This window comes from Pinus tabuliformis, chromosome 3_2 (genome assembly GCF_031772625.1).
Source record: "Pinus tabuliformis cultivar Carrire ecotype Pingquan chromosome 3_2, CPIR1, whole genome shotgun sequence".
Lineage (NCBI taxonomy): Eukaryota > Viridiplantae > Streptophyta > Pinopsida > Pinales > Pinaceae > Pinus > Pinus tabuliformis.
The window spans coordinates 260,970,671-260,985,753 of NC_142302.1; positions in this window are offsets into that span (position 1 = coordinate 260,970,671).

Below are 15,083 nucleotides of genomic sequence, written 5' to 3' on the forward strand. Positions count from 1 at the left end.
AGCATGAAGATGAGAATAGCTCAGTCATCAAGGTTCAACACATGTGATAGTACAACAAGTTTTCACACGGTAATGTGTAGCAAATGAACAAAAGGCAGCACTACGATACATGGTGAAGCCATCACCTTGGATAATCATTTGAAGAAAAATGTCTTCAACTGATCTCAACGTTATAGGAAATGATCTATGCTCAGATCTAGATAAGTCAAAATGTTGACTTCTATTGTAAATGTACTATCTCTCTCACTTTCGCTGCTGAACTTTGAAGAACATAAAAGAAGAATTGATCAAGGGTTTCCCCACATTGGGGTTTGTCCCTGGCTAGCGCCACATCTTGTGTCCTCTTTTCTTGGCTTGTCTTTTGCAATTTATATTTATGTTCTATCTCCAATTTATTTTAATGTTGATGTGATTGCTAATCTGGAAAAGATATTGGAAAATTAAAATAAATTTCTCTAGCATAGAACATACCTAAAATTAACATGGTATCATAGCAGAGGTGAAGACAATTCCCAAGCAAGAGTGAAAGAGCAATCACCAAAGATAGTTGGGACAGGACAAAAGGATCAATGGGATCATTATCCCTCTTATCATTCACTAAGGGTGAAGTGGAAGCAGAGAATATTATCATAATGGCACAACACAATATCACTTCATTGGGAAGTTCAGATCTAAGGGTGGAAGGAAAGGCAGATGCCTTGGTTGAAATAAGTTCGGCCATCATGCAAAGGAGTGTCTGAATGGCAGAGACACATCTCTTGATGAAGATAACAATCATTCCAGGGACATCTTCAATGATCAAAGGAATGACTGATAATACAAGTCATCAAGGAAATGGTCGACTCTTCAAAGAAAGAAAGGAACCCCAGAATCTCTTTTATGTACCTAATCGCAAGAAGAACCTAGTGTCCATTTTAGGAATGTAAGTCGAAGGTTTTAAGGTGGCATTCATCGATGGAAAGGTACGTGTTTGAAAGTATAATTTTCAAATATGTTTTTGAGTTCAGGGTTGTATTACGTTACAAGAAGTCCACTGGGGACCATGTCCATTGACACATAGCACCGAAGGTCTGTGAGTCAGATAGTGATAGGGAAGCTTGAATTCAAAAAGAGCATGAAAGTACATGTATGAGATGTACCAAAGGAAAATCTTACAAGGGGACCATTCCCCCTCATGTAGCAGGTCCACAGGTTTGGAACAACCCATGGATTTTGAGATTCATGAATGGGAATCTCATGTATATAGGTAGAAGAAAGCCCTCTATGGCTTGAAGCAAAACACCTCGGGCATAGTATGAGAGGATTGATAGCTGTTTGATGAAGTTGAGATTTACTAGGAGTGAAACCGATCCAAACCATTACCCAAAGGTTGTGGATGATAGACCTCTCATACCGGCACCTTATGCAGATGAACTATTTCTGATAGGTGCAGATCCTCTCATTTGCAGAAGTAAGAGGGAGTTGGATTCCCGACATATGTTTTGCAGTTAGCATGGTGAGCTCATATTTGGTTGATCCTCACTGGATTGGTGCCAAGAATCTTCTGGGATATCTTCGGGGCACAATCTCTCATGGATTGAGATACACTGCAGGAAATATGAAAACTGCATGATTATTCGAATGCTGTCTAGGCAAGCAGTATGGAGGATCACTAGAGCACTTCTCAGTGCTAGTTCTCTTTGGATTCTGCTTCGATATCATGGATGAGCAAGAAGCAGAAATCGGTTGTTATAAGTACCGCTGAGACCGAATACATAACTACGAGTATGACCTCGTATGAAGTTTCTTGGTCGTGGAAACTCTTCAATGAGTACACATGATGAATACCACTGTGATTCTCTATGACAACCAGAGGTGGGATTCAATTATTAAGGAATCCCGTATTCAATGACTGCTCCAGCAGATAGACATCAGATACTACCTTATCTAGGATATGGTAAGTCGATGAGCAAGGCGGCTCCATCGCACTGAGATGATGTACAGGTCACTACACTTTGTCAGAGCCCCGGGGAAAGATCAAATTTGTGATTTTCCCAAACGACTTGGAGTCGTCGAGAGATCCTTGTAAAAGGGCCCTGCATGTTGCATACATTGAGCTCTGGGAGCTCTAGGGGCTTGCGGTTCTTACTGGAGCAACATATGACCACAGGGTGACTCACCCTCCCCTAGTGGTGCACACTGTGGACAAGATGATTCACTCTCCTATGGACAAGATGATTTGCTCTCTTGTGGCACAAGATGATTTTCTCTCTTGTGGGACAAGATGATTTGCTCTCCTATGGACAGGATGATTCGCTCTCTTGTGGACAAGATGATTCGCTCTCTTGTGGGACAAGATGATGCGCTCTCTTATGCGACAGGATGATTCGCTCACCTATGTAGCCGGATGATTAGTTCTCTTGTGAGGTCTGGATGATGTGTTCTCCATGACAATTGTGTAGCAGGATGATTAGTTCTCCTTTGAGGTCTGGATGATGTGTTCTCCATGATAATTGTGTAGCAGGATGATTAGTTCTCCTATGAGGACAGGATTGATTAGTTCTCCTGTCGAGGCATCCTACCCATGCAGTCTGGGACTCATGGGAAGTACCTCTCATCTGATCAATGAGCAGGGAAACAAGGATAAGGACCATAGTAGTACTAATGGATGCATCGTTGTATCTACCGTACTCCCTATGCTAGGATGACCTTCATTGATCTGGGATCAATGATACTGGTCTGGGACTAGTGGTAGGAGTTGTACCCACTATGACACTAACTTTGGGTCAGTAGAGGACTAGTCTGGGACTAGTGGTACATACCCTGAGACTGACTCCAAGTCAGTAGAGGATTGGTCTGGGACCAGTGGTAGGAGTTGTACCCACTATGACACTAACTTCGGGTCAGTTGAGGACTAGTCTGGGACTAGTGGTACACACTCTGAGACTGACTTCGGGTCAGTGGAGAATGGTATGACACATTCTCGATCAATTCTTCTTCTTCATGGTTCAGCAGAGCCAGCAAAGCTAAGAAGAGCCAGCAAAGCTGAGCAGAGCCAGCAGAGTTGAGCAGAGCCAGCAGAGCTGAGCAAAGCTAGTAGAGCTGAATAGAGCTGAGCAGAGCTAGTAGAGCTAGCAGAGCTAAGCAGAGCCAGCAGAGTTGAGCAGAGCCAGTAGAGCTGAGAAGATCTAGCAGAGCAGTGCAGGGCACTGATGGCAGAGATAGTATAGTTGGACATATGGATCAGCGGATGGAGTTCTCCCTAGTTGAGAGGGAGTGTTAAAATTGGAAACTAGGGCCAAACTCCATGTGGGTCATATTATTTATGGCAGCTGATATTTTTATCGAATCCCTCTCATTGAGAGGTGTAGGATTGATCTAAAGATCATCCGATTCCGATAAGTATTTATGAAGTTATGAATTTATTTATGTTATGGACAAATTGTTAGGTCGACCAACGTAGGCTCAGAAGCCCAATAGACGTGTCTATTCATCATCTATGTTTTTAGTATAAATAGGTATGGATGTGAAGTCATTTGGAGACACATTCTTGAAGTGATCTCCTCCATCTCCACGTCTTGGGCTTTTGGAGAAGGAGAGACACCAAAGGAATAAGCTGGCCTCGCTGCAGATGATGCGCTAACCTTATCCGCTGTAAATGAAGACATATGCAGGTCATGAAGGTCCCTACACTCAGTCAATGGAACAACCTTGAACACAGTCAAGTGATGCCCTAAATATGTTGTCCAGATGCCTTATACGGAGGCCCTAAACACGTTGTCCAGAAGCCTTATACGAAGGCCCTTATACACTAATTGATAGCTATATATACGCAGGCAATGATACAACGCAACAATATATATATATATATATATATATATATATATATATATATATATATATATATATCTGTAGGCAATGGAGAAACAACACAACTAAATTTACACGCTATAATAAGACACGCCGTAATGGAGATACCTTCCTATGTTGTTAGGAAGTCACCTTCTATGCAGTCATGGAGACAAGCCTTTATATGCAGTCAAAGGAGACTTGCCTCGGACATTCTCCTGCTCAATCACAGATAAACAAGACTTCAAATGGATAGTAAGCTGCAGTCTTGTTGACAGTAAACCCTTCTCTGAGATCTCGATCAAAGGAGCAGATCTCGGATGCCATGAATGAAGGTATGATCTCGAATGTCATCTCAGATGGCTAAAAAAAGGTATGTGTATTAACATATACATCAGTATATATATATGTGTGTGTGTGTGTGTTGATTTGTGCTCCTGCTAGCTCGTATACCCCCAGCAGTAATGCATTGATGATCCTAGTGTTTATATGATGAAACTGTCATTATATAAGAGAAGCCCTTAATAAAGTTATCAATAGATATCATCATTGGAAAGATGCAGCAGTAACAACTTCAAAGGTACAGCAAGCATGATCTCAGTAAAGGAGCAACAATGATGCAACTATGATGACATCGATGATATGAGCATGGGCAGCATGATGATGAATGAGATCATGAGCATGAGCAGCATAATGATGCATGATGATATGAGCATGGGCAGCATGATGATGAATGAAGATCATGAGCATGGGATGATGAATAAGACCATGGAAGATGCAACATGATGAGCAGCATGAAGATGAGAACAACTCCGTCATCAAGGTTCAACACATGTGACAGTACAACAAGGTTTCACACGGTAATGTGCAGCAAATGAATGAGAGGCAGCACTGCGATAGGTGAAGTCGTCACCTAGGAGAATTAGTTGAAGCAAAATGTCTTCAACTGATCTCATCGTTATAGGAAATGATCTATGCTTAGATCTAGATAAGTCAAAGTGTTGAATTTTTTTGTAAATGTACTATCTCTCTCACTTTCTCTGTTGAACTTTGAAGAACATAAAAGAAGAATTGATCAAGGGTTTCCCCACATTGGGGTTTTTCCCTGGCTAGCACCACATCTTGTGTCCTCTTGTCTTGGGTTGTCTTATGCGATTTATATTTATGTTCTATCTGCAGTTTAATTTAATGTTGATGTGATTGCGAATCTGAAAAAGATATTGGAAAATTAACATAAATTTCTCTAGCATAGAACATACCTCAAATTAACACTTTCACTCTTGCTATATATTGCATGATCCATACTTTGACCTAGCCTTTAAACCTCGTCTGGACTATAGTCTTTCATGGGCATCATTCTCCATTGTCATGACTACGTCCCATATGTGTTTTTCCTTTTTATTTTAGTGGCAATGTTCTCCACTCATTGTTCTTCCTTAGTGGACTCAACCACCATCGAGATGTCATTTCCATAAGGAAGATTCACAAATCCACAACTTCTATGATCTAAATCAATTTTCCTAACAATTTTGACACTGAGGATTTTGATGTTCTCCTCCTTAATGAGGAACTACTACTATCAACACCTTTTATAGGCTTGAGAATATCACATCTATCTCACAACATAGATTTAACAATGTAAACTATCAAACGGGAACTGTAATGAGTACCTATTTTTTTGAGTTAGCAAAAAACCATTCGATTTTGAAAAATGGTGATTCATAATACACCTTTTTTTTGGAGCATATTTTTTGCACTTCAAAATTTTTTATGTATTGAGCATAAACATTTTTTATCTTGGATATAAAAAAAAAAAATTGTATCTTTGAATTTTATATCCAAAGATGATGCCATTTGAAGATTCTTTCTTTTTTCCAAAAAAAAATCATTTAGCTAAAATTTTAAGTAAAAATGACAAAAGAAATGTTAAAAAAATAGAAATAAAATCTAAAAAAACACTAAAAAAAAATATCGTTAAAAATAAAAATTAAAAACATAAAAAAAATAAAAAATACAATTATACTTAAAAAAGCATTAAAGAAAAATTTAAAATAAAAATAAAAAATAACATTAAAAAAACACATTAAAAACAATTAAAATAAATAAAATAAAAGAATTAAAAAAACAACAACAATTAAAAAAAATGAAATAAAAGCATATTAAAAACGATTAAAAATAATAATTTAAAAAAAAATTAAATAATAAAAATAAAATTAAAGAAATTAAAAAAATGCATTTAAAAACAAATTACAAAATTAAATAAATAAATTGAGTCCCCATGGGCCCTAAGCCGGGTAAGGGCAATTCTGAGAATCGCCCTTACTCTACCCAGTGGTTGCACAAGCCTTGGGTAAGGAAGGCGATTCTGAGGACTGCCCTTACCCTGCCCAACAACGACCTCAGGCGGGGAAGGCGATTCTACAAATCAAGCTTACCCCACCCAGAGGTGGCCCTGGGTAGGGAAGGTGATTCTAGGAATTTCCCTTACCTCGCCCAACGGCCACATGGGCCCTCAGCGACAAAGGAGATTCTGGGAACTGCCCTTACCTTGCCAGCAGCCACACGGGCCCTCGGCGAGGAAGGTGATTTTAGGAATCGCCTTACCTCCCCACCCAACCCAGCGATCGCACAAGCCCTGGATGTGGAGGGAAGGAGGAGCCTGTGCGATCGTTAGGCTGGGCGGGGAGGAGTCGCCCTCGAATTTTTATTTTCTTATTGTTTTTTTAACATTTAATTGTTTTTAAATGTTATTTATTATTTTACTTTTTTTATTGTTTTTAACGTGTTTTTATTTTTTTAATTGATTTAATTTTTTTTTATATGCATTATTTAGTTATTTTAAAGTTTTTTATTTTTATTTTTTTAATTATCCAATCAGGTATTATTTTTTCTATTATTTTTGTTATTTTTTTTTTAATTCTTAAATTATATTTTTTGGAAATAATTTTTTTTTAATCGTTAATTTTGTTTTTTCTTTTTTTAATTTTTATATTTGATTCTTTTTTGGTCTTATATATATATATATTTTATATTTGATTTTTTTTTGTCAAATTTTTTAATTTTTTTAAGTTTTAATATATATTTTTATTTACTTGTTATTATTTTTTTCAAACTTTTTGTGTTTTTTTGTTTTGTTTTATTTTATTTTTTTAAATGTTTTAACTTTTGTTTTCTTTTGTGTTTTTCATTTTTGCATGGCTCATGTCGATCATCGACTAGCAACCTGATCCCATTATGTGTCAATTTGATAATTGATTTTAAAGTTTTCGTTATAATGGATCGAGTTCACCCCCATAATGTGTTAATTTCATGGTTGGTCTTTAAGTTTTCATTACAATGGGTTGAGTTTGCATACATTGCATATCAATTTCATGGTTGATTTTTAAATTTTTGTTGCAATGTGTCAAGTTGCCTTAGGCTAAGATTTTAAAATCGCTATATTTTCAACATTTAAAAAATAAATTAATCTTGGTATAATGACTCTTTCATTGAGGCGTTCATTTTTAAAGTTTTTTTAGTGATAAAATTTTTTCATAATGCCATGGTTGAAATATGTTGAAATTTAAGGTTTCTTGTAGTCATGATCTTCGGTTTTAATTCGATGGTTGATTTTATCAAAATTTTAAGGTTTCTCTAAGTCATGATATTTTATCTTTAATGCTATGGTTGAAAACAGTTATAAGTATTTTTTCTTTAACACCATGGCTAAAAATTGTTGGAATTTTAAGGCTTTTCAAAGACATGATATTTTATCTTTAATGTCATGCTTAGAAATCATTGGAATTTTAAGGATTTTTAGAGACGTGATATTTTATCTTTAATGTCATGCCTAAAAATAGTTGGAATTTAAAGGTTTTTCAGAGTCAATGATATTTTACCTTTAACGTCATTATTAAGGAATGCTGAAAATTTACCCCGAAAAAAAAGACGTTATTTCAATATCAACACTTTTCATTTTAAGGGTGTTAAATGCACCAAAAAATTGGCTTTTATTGGCTTTTACTTCAATTTAAAAAAAAAAAAAAAAGTTGAAAATTTACCTCGAAAAAAAACGTTATTCCAGCATTAACACTTTTTGTTTTCAGATTATTTTTCATGTTTTTTGGGGGTTTTTTGGCTAGAGTTCTTATTTTGAGTTTACAATTCTTGTTTGATAGTTTACTTTGTTATTTTAAAACTGAAAACATACGCAACTTATATGACCTTCACTGTCTCCTCTCCTTTTCAATCTAACCATCATCTTTACGGTTCCTATTACTGTCTTTCCAATAGTATTTTTTCTAGTTCTTTCCACCATGGTGACCTCCAGTGTCCAACTCCAGTTCCTTCTCCATACAGGTGACATAACACACCCTTGGTTCTGTCTCAAAAAAATTGTTTTCAAAATGTCCCTGCACCAACAACAGCTGCTCCAATCATAGCACACAGAACATCATCCTTTACACAACGACAAGCAACCACATTGGTTACCGATACACATAGCATTGTATGCTTTACACCACGCTCACGACACTGTACTTAGCTCAATGTAGTTCTCCAATACTCAGTGGCTTCACATCACCAGATCTAAGACCTTATTGATTTTTCAAGTGCAACATAGACAAGCACAATTTTCCTTTAAATATAATTACTTCCAATGATATTGTTCTTGCTTTAGAAAATTACAAAACATTAAGAAATTATACTCCAAAAAATTTCAACCGTAAATGTAGTAGGGTAGTAAAGATCACAGTGAAATAAGCATGCATAAGAGACACAAAAACTTTACTTTGGGAAAACCCAACCTTGGAAAAAACCCAACAATCTTTTCTTAGGAGAAATTGTTCAATTCAAAAAATTTATAATATGATTTTTCTTAGTGAAACTTGGTCAAACTGATGAAACAATTCACATAGGTCAAACATAGTCAAAGAGAGAAATTTGGCCTTTTTCTACAACTAGTCTACTCAGGTTAAACAGGTCAAAATTTGACCTCTACAACTACCTCAGAAATTCAGTCAACCTGGCCATATAAGATTTGGTTAATAGTGGTCAAACTACTCAAAATAGTTTCGGTCAATTGTATAGAATTTTGGTCAACTTCCTCAATCAAACTATAGTCAACGCAAGTCAAACGGCCCATAAAAGCCTCAATCAACACAAGTACAACTTGCATGGTATTATCTCTCTCTCTCCTTCACTTGTGTGGACAAAAAACAGAAGAATTGATGATCTGAATTGCTTTCCAGTTGAGAGAGGTAGAATTCCAATCCATAGAGGTCAAATTAGGAGGATTTTGACCAAAGGTCATACCCATTTGTATGGTTGGGCTGACCTGTCTTTCTAGAGCTGACATGAACTCAAAAATAATATTTTTCTTTATTTTAGTTTGGTTGTCTTAAATATTGACTGCAACTACAAAAATTCAACACTCCCACTTAGCTAGGGAGGTATTCACCTTAAATTCCTTAGATGTACATTTGTTAAGAAACATTCTCCATCCCAAGAAAATATTGAATGAGCTAGCTATGTTGATGTATCCATCCACTACATGTGGAAAGCATGTCACATCAGCGCCATGCAAAGGGATCTAGTCACCCACTATACACATACCCTTTGCAAATGGATCTAGTCATCCACTGACCAAAAACCATGGCAATATGGTGAGAACCTTCTGACAAGGTCAATAAGACTAGTCTTGGGTCACCAACTCAATAACTCACAACTTGGATTCATGTCAGGAACACCTTGGAAAATGGTGAAACCTTGGGCCCATTTACTATTCCCACGTGTCGTCACATGATATTGAATGATAAAACAATTTCCCGATTCTATAAGGAATTCACTCAACCCACTCACCAAGTAACCCTTGGAAATATGGTTAGGTAACCCTTGAATAGGGGAGCACTCTAAGCCTTGATACTCTTTGGGCCAATCTCCCTAACCACATTACATGGCTCCCAGTCGATACCCATTACCTAGGGAGAATATTTTCCCCTTGATTCTATAATGTCAACACTCTCTTTGACCAAGAGATGCATTCTCATCCATTGCAAGCTTCTTCCCTGGAGTATAAAATCTTCATCCTGGGAAAATGCTTTGTGAGAATGTCAACAACAGACATTAATGAACATCCACATCAAAGGAAGTCAAGGAATGACAATGTTGATGATACAAAGTATTTCTTCTTGTTTTCTCTGACAGGTTTTATTTCATATCACAATGACATTGTGTTAGTGGATGGTGGTGCCTCTATACACATGAAAAGAAACTGTGATAGTCTCATAGAATTGGTGGAAAATAAGTCAACACAAAAAGTGCAATTTGGTGACGTCATTTTTATAAATGATGTGTTGTATGTGCCTAGTTTAAAGAAGAATTGGTGTTGTATGTGACTTTTTCCCTAGTTTATGTGTTGTATGTGCCTGGTTTTTGTATGTGACTTTGTCCCTGGTTTATATGTTGTTGATGCGGGAGCATCTAGGCCTAGCCAACAATGTGATGGTGTTGTCACATGTCGTGGCTAATAGGAGTTTGGAGGAAGAATTGGTTATTTAAACTTATTAATTGCAAAGTATGTAAATAGTTAATTGTTGCCTAATTCTGAACAAAATTGGGAATAAGTGGCAAGTGATCCTCCCTGCGTGGAGATCAAGCCAGCTAGTTAGAGTAGGATGTGATTTCTAAAAATATTTTGAAGTCCATCATTTGTGGAAGGAGATGCTTAAATAGAGCATATATGTGTTTTCCTTTCTTTTCTAAAAGGGAAGAGACAAAGAGAGAGAGGATTCGAGAGGATTGTAAGCCCACAGGAAGATTAGGAACAGAGGTCACTAATTTGTAGAATCAGGCCAGAGAGGAAGGATTCAAGAGAGGAAGTGAGTTAGTGAGAGCAAGAATAGTGTGTGGATTGTATTTGAAACAGAGGTCCTTTATTTGTGTAATCAGGCCAAGGCTGAGGCTCTATAATTATTTTATTATGAATAAATGATATTGAGTGTGTGATCAATTATCGAGCCTGTGGAACCCCTCATTATGCTTTTGTTTCCTTTGTATTCGGGCGAGTGTTTATTCCTTTGTTTTTCTATGTTTCACGCCTAAATCACAGAATTGATAGAAGTCGTAGGCTTTTTATATAAATCTCAGTGTTTGATGCCACTTTAATCCTGACCGTTGGATCACCGATATCGGATCGATGAAGTTTATTTATGTGGTTTTGACCCCGCGAGTGTAAATCCAATTTACACTAAGATTTAGCGCAAAACACAGTCGGATCCGAAATCCAGACTTGAAATTTTATCGACTTGGAACCTATACCCTTATTGGAGAATGTAAAGGGACGGCAACGCTGTGGAAATATTGGAAGGTTCTGACCCAAAGATTTTATAGATGTGAGTGTTTAGTATTTGAGATCTGGATAAAGCATTGGGAGCAGGGTTTTCTTTGGTTTTCTCGTGTTTCTATGTATTTCGGTAAAAAGGTATGGTTCTGGGTTTTTAAAGCCCAACGCATTTGAAGAACGCTTCCGATAAGATTTTGAGGGTGTAAACCATAGGCCCACGACTGATAATTGTTAAATTAAGGGATTATGGCTAAAGTAATAAAAGTTTGATGAGGGCTAAGAGTCCCGATAGGGTGTTTAGGGTGTGGCAGCCATATGGTTGCATCATTTTGGTATCAGAGCAGGGAAAGGGAAGAAAATTTCCTACGAGAAGGATGCTTTTCTTATGAAGATTTATGATACAAAAGGTATGAAAGTAGAAGCAATTGAATGAATGGCAAAGTTTGGCACCACACTACAACAGTAATACTGTAGGAAGAACTTTTGGAAGTTCTTAGAGATTGTAGCAGAACCTAATTCTAGCTGAGGCTTGGAATAGATAGTGACGGAGGAGTCCTTAAGAGAAGTGGGTGGAGCAACCAGAGAGAGAGAGAAAGATTGCTCAGTGCAAGTTCTAAAGAAAGAGGACTTGGAGACCAAGTAGAGGAGAAGCTTGGTGAGAATATCAACTTAGAAGGAAGTTGATTGGTTGCAGGTGTAGAGCTCACACAAAAGAGAATATGGCTATGGAAAGTCATATGAAGGTTCAGAAGAAGGCTATAAGATGAAGGAGAAGGGTGCTCAAACAATCCGTAGGAAACAGATGCATTAGTAATGCTATTAGAGGAGAACCAAAGACTAGGTTGGATCTTGAAGAAGAAGCCAGTGAAGTGGCCTAAGTGGCAGAGAAGGCTGCAACAAAGACAGGTAAAGTGGTTGATGGAAAACCTTAGAGAAGCAAAGGCAGAAATGGAAGTTTCCATTTGTAGACTAGAACAGGGTGAAATGTTGGGTGAAGAGGATAATGAGATATCAGCTAAAGATCTCGTGAACTATTGGAATAGTTTAGAACAATTTGAAGATATGTTGACAAGGGAAGCAGATGAGGCAATGAAGCCTTGTGATTTTAATTCTCATAGTTTGTGTATGTTTGCAGGATATACATAGGATGATGGATAGTCTAGTGAAATTTTCACAAATGGGAATGAAGCTCTTGAGGTGAAGTATGATGGATAATGCCTTTTAGAGGAAGAAGGTATTGATTTATTGCAGCAGAAAGAGTTCATAGATGAATTTTTGTTTGGTGTAAGATAGTCAGATGAAGTTGATATGGACCAGAATTTTAATGAAAATGCCATAGTGGTATTCCAAGATGGTAAACAAATGAATTTGTTTAATGAAATTGATGAAAGAACTTTGCAATATGATAGTGCAAAAAACAGGATAACTCAGGAGGATTGCTAGGAAAAGAATGGAGCTGAGAATGGAAGTTGTGATGAACTGTTGGAGAGATTTCACATGGAAATAGAATTCTTGGAAAGATTGCTTAAGGAACCTGAAGGAGAAATGAAGCTTTCAGAACCTGATAAAGGAGAGATTGTGATTACCATGCATGATAAGGATGAAATGTCTCTAACATTTATAGAGTTAAGTAAATTTTTAGACTCTTCAGTTAATGATGTGACTGTAGGTATGGAAGACAACATTAATAAATATAATGTTGAAATCAGAGATATTGAACAGAGATTATTTGAAGGTGAAATGGAAGATTAGGAGCAACAAGGAAGTTATGCCCTCAGAGACATGAAGGAAATATAAGTATTAATCCAATAGGATGAAGATGGAAGAAACCAACAATTTAAAAGAGAAGATCAGCAACATGAGAGTGAATTTGAGGAAGGCATTAGATTGTAGGAGTATAGCAACTTGCAGTAGAATGAAGAACAATAGATTAGTCTGGCAATAATGAGAACAGAAGTAAATATAATAATAGAAGCGCTACAAAGGAAGACACGTGAAGACCGAAGATACAGATGGAGAACAAAGAAACGGGTCAAGTGGAAGCTATTGCAACAGATGTGGAATGGCAAGTTGATGAACGAGTTCAAGGAACTTGAAAAAAATCATATTGATTTGTTAGAGAAGGAGAGACTTAAAGAAATGGAGTCACAGCAAGAAGGATCTACTGAAATCCAAAAGATCTATGATGGAATATTGGTGTTTGAAGCATCAAAAGACGATGAAAGGTATTGTATTTTGAAAACTGAAAATTGTTGTGTGTTTGCAGGTTATGTAAACTTGAGGGAAAACAAGCAGTTATTGGAAACTGTCATAACAACAGGTGGAAAGATGACGACCCACGGAAAAATAATACAACCTCAACGAAGAGCGATGGCGAGGGTTTGCACGAGGAAAACTGGGGCCGAGCTCAACGAGAGTGCAGGTGCGCTCCAAACTGGTAGCAGGGGACGACACAAACGCAGCCAGGGCCAGGGAGAAATCGTCAAGGTTTTTTCAGACCAACATTTCTTAAACGTAGATGCTGGCATGTAGCGGTTCATGTGATGGATTTCGAGGACTGGTCGGGCCTTTTTCCCTCTGCTCAGGGTTCTGATGCATAGATCCAGCTTAGTTTTCACCTCTTCAGACATTCGTTTTCCAGATCGACCCCTATACTGGTCGGATCTGGGAACCCTTATCGGTGGGGACCAGGATACTGTAATAACAGTCAATGTAAAGGAATAGGACTGGCATATGATCGATGTCGCTGGCCCGCAGATGGATATCCGGTTCCAAGACATCGCCATCAACCTGACGGTGCTTCAGAAGCAGCTGCAGGATAGGTTTTGGATCCGAGCAGTACTAAAGCAGGGATCAGGGAACAAATCAAATTATTTTCCCACGGACCCCTTTTCAAGAACAAAGGAACTGCGTAAGGGAAGTGAGATCCAAAGCTACGCTCAGGAAACTAAGCTTTTTAACAGATCAGATAAGGTATGGGATGGCTCAGATATGACAAGAATAGAGCCATCCCAGACTGCCAGACCCGGTGGGCAAATTTTTGTAAAAACGCCAAAAGGAAATACAATCGTGATCAGGTCTTTTGACAGTGACAGGGTTTCAGACCTGCAGAATAAAATCGCCGAACGGTCTGGCTACCCGGCTGAGGAACAACACCTTTTATATGAGGGCAGATCGCTGCAGGAAAGCAGAACCTTGAAAGAATACAACATCCAGGCAGGCTCTACAATAATTTTTAATATGAGGTTACGAGGGGGTGCCGAAAGCGCTGGAACTAGCTCGCAAAGTAAAGGGACATTTAAGGAAGTAGTGAAGGGAAAGGGGAAAGAATCTACAGCTATCACTGAACCCCAGGGGTAGTATATTCTAGATCAAATACTGGAGAGCCCCTCCATCTCCATCGACATACCAGAGGTAAATAACATATTCTCAGATCTACAAAAAAATGCAGTTATTTGTAGATTCAATGGTTTCTGGCCTAGAACTGATGCATTGTATCAATGGATCCACACGGTTTGGACAAAAAATTGCCAAATCTACCTATACCCTAAGGGGTTCTTCATAGTATGTTTTCACACAGAAGAAGAAAAGGAAACAGTTCTCAACCAAGGGCCATGGTTCTGGGGCAGTGCTGGACTTTTTATTACTCCATGGTTCCCTGAGTTTGATGCCAACACCATGGTGGTATCAAGGATGCCAGTATGGGTTAGGATGCATAACCTTCCTTTACATTTCTGGCATTCAAAGGCTTTAACAGCTATTGGAAACACCCTGGGGAGAATGTTAAAGATAGACGGAGAGAGACATATAAAAGGGATTTTTACCTTTGCCAGAATATGTGTCGAGGTAGATCTTAGCCGAGGACTACCTGAAAGCATAATCCTGAACTTCAATAATACACAGTGGAAACAACCCTTGGACTATGAGAATACAG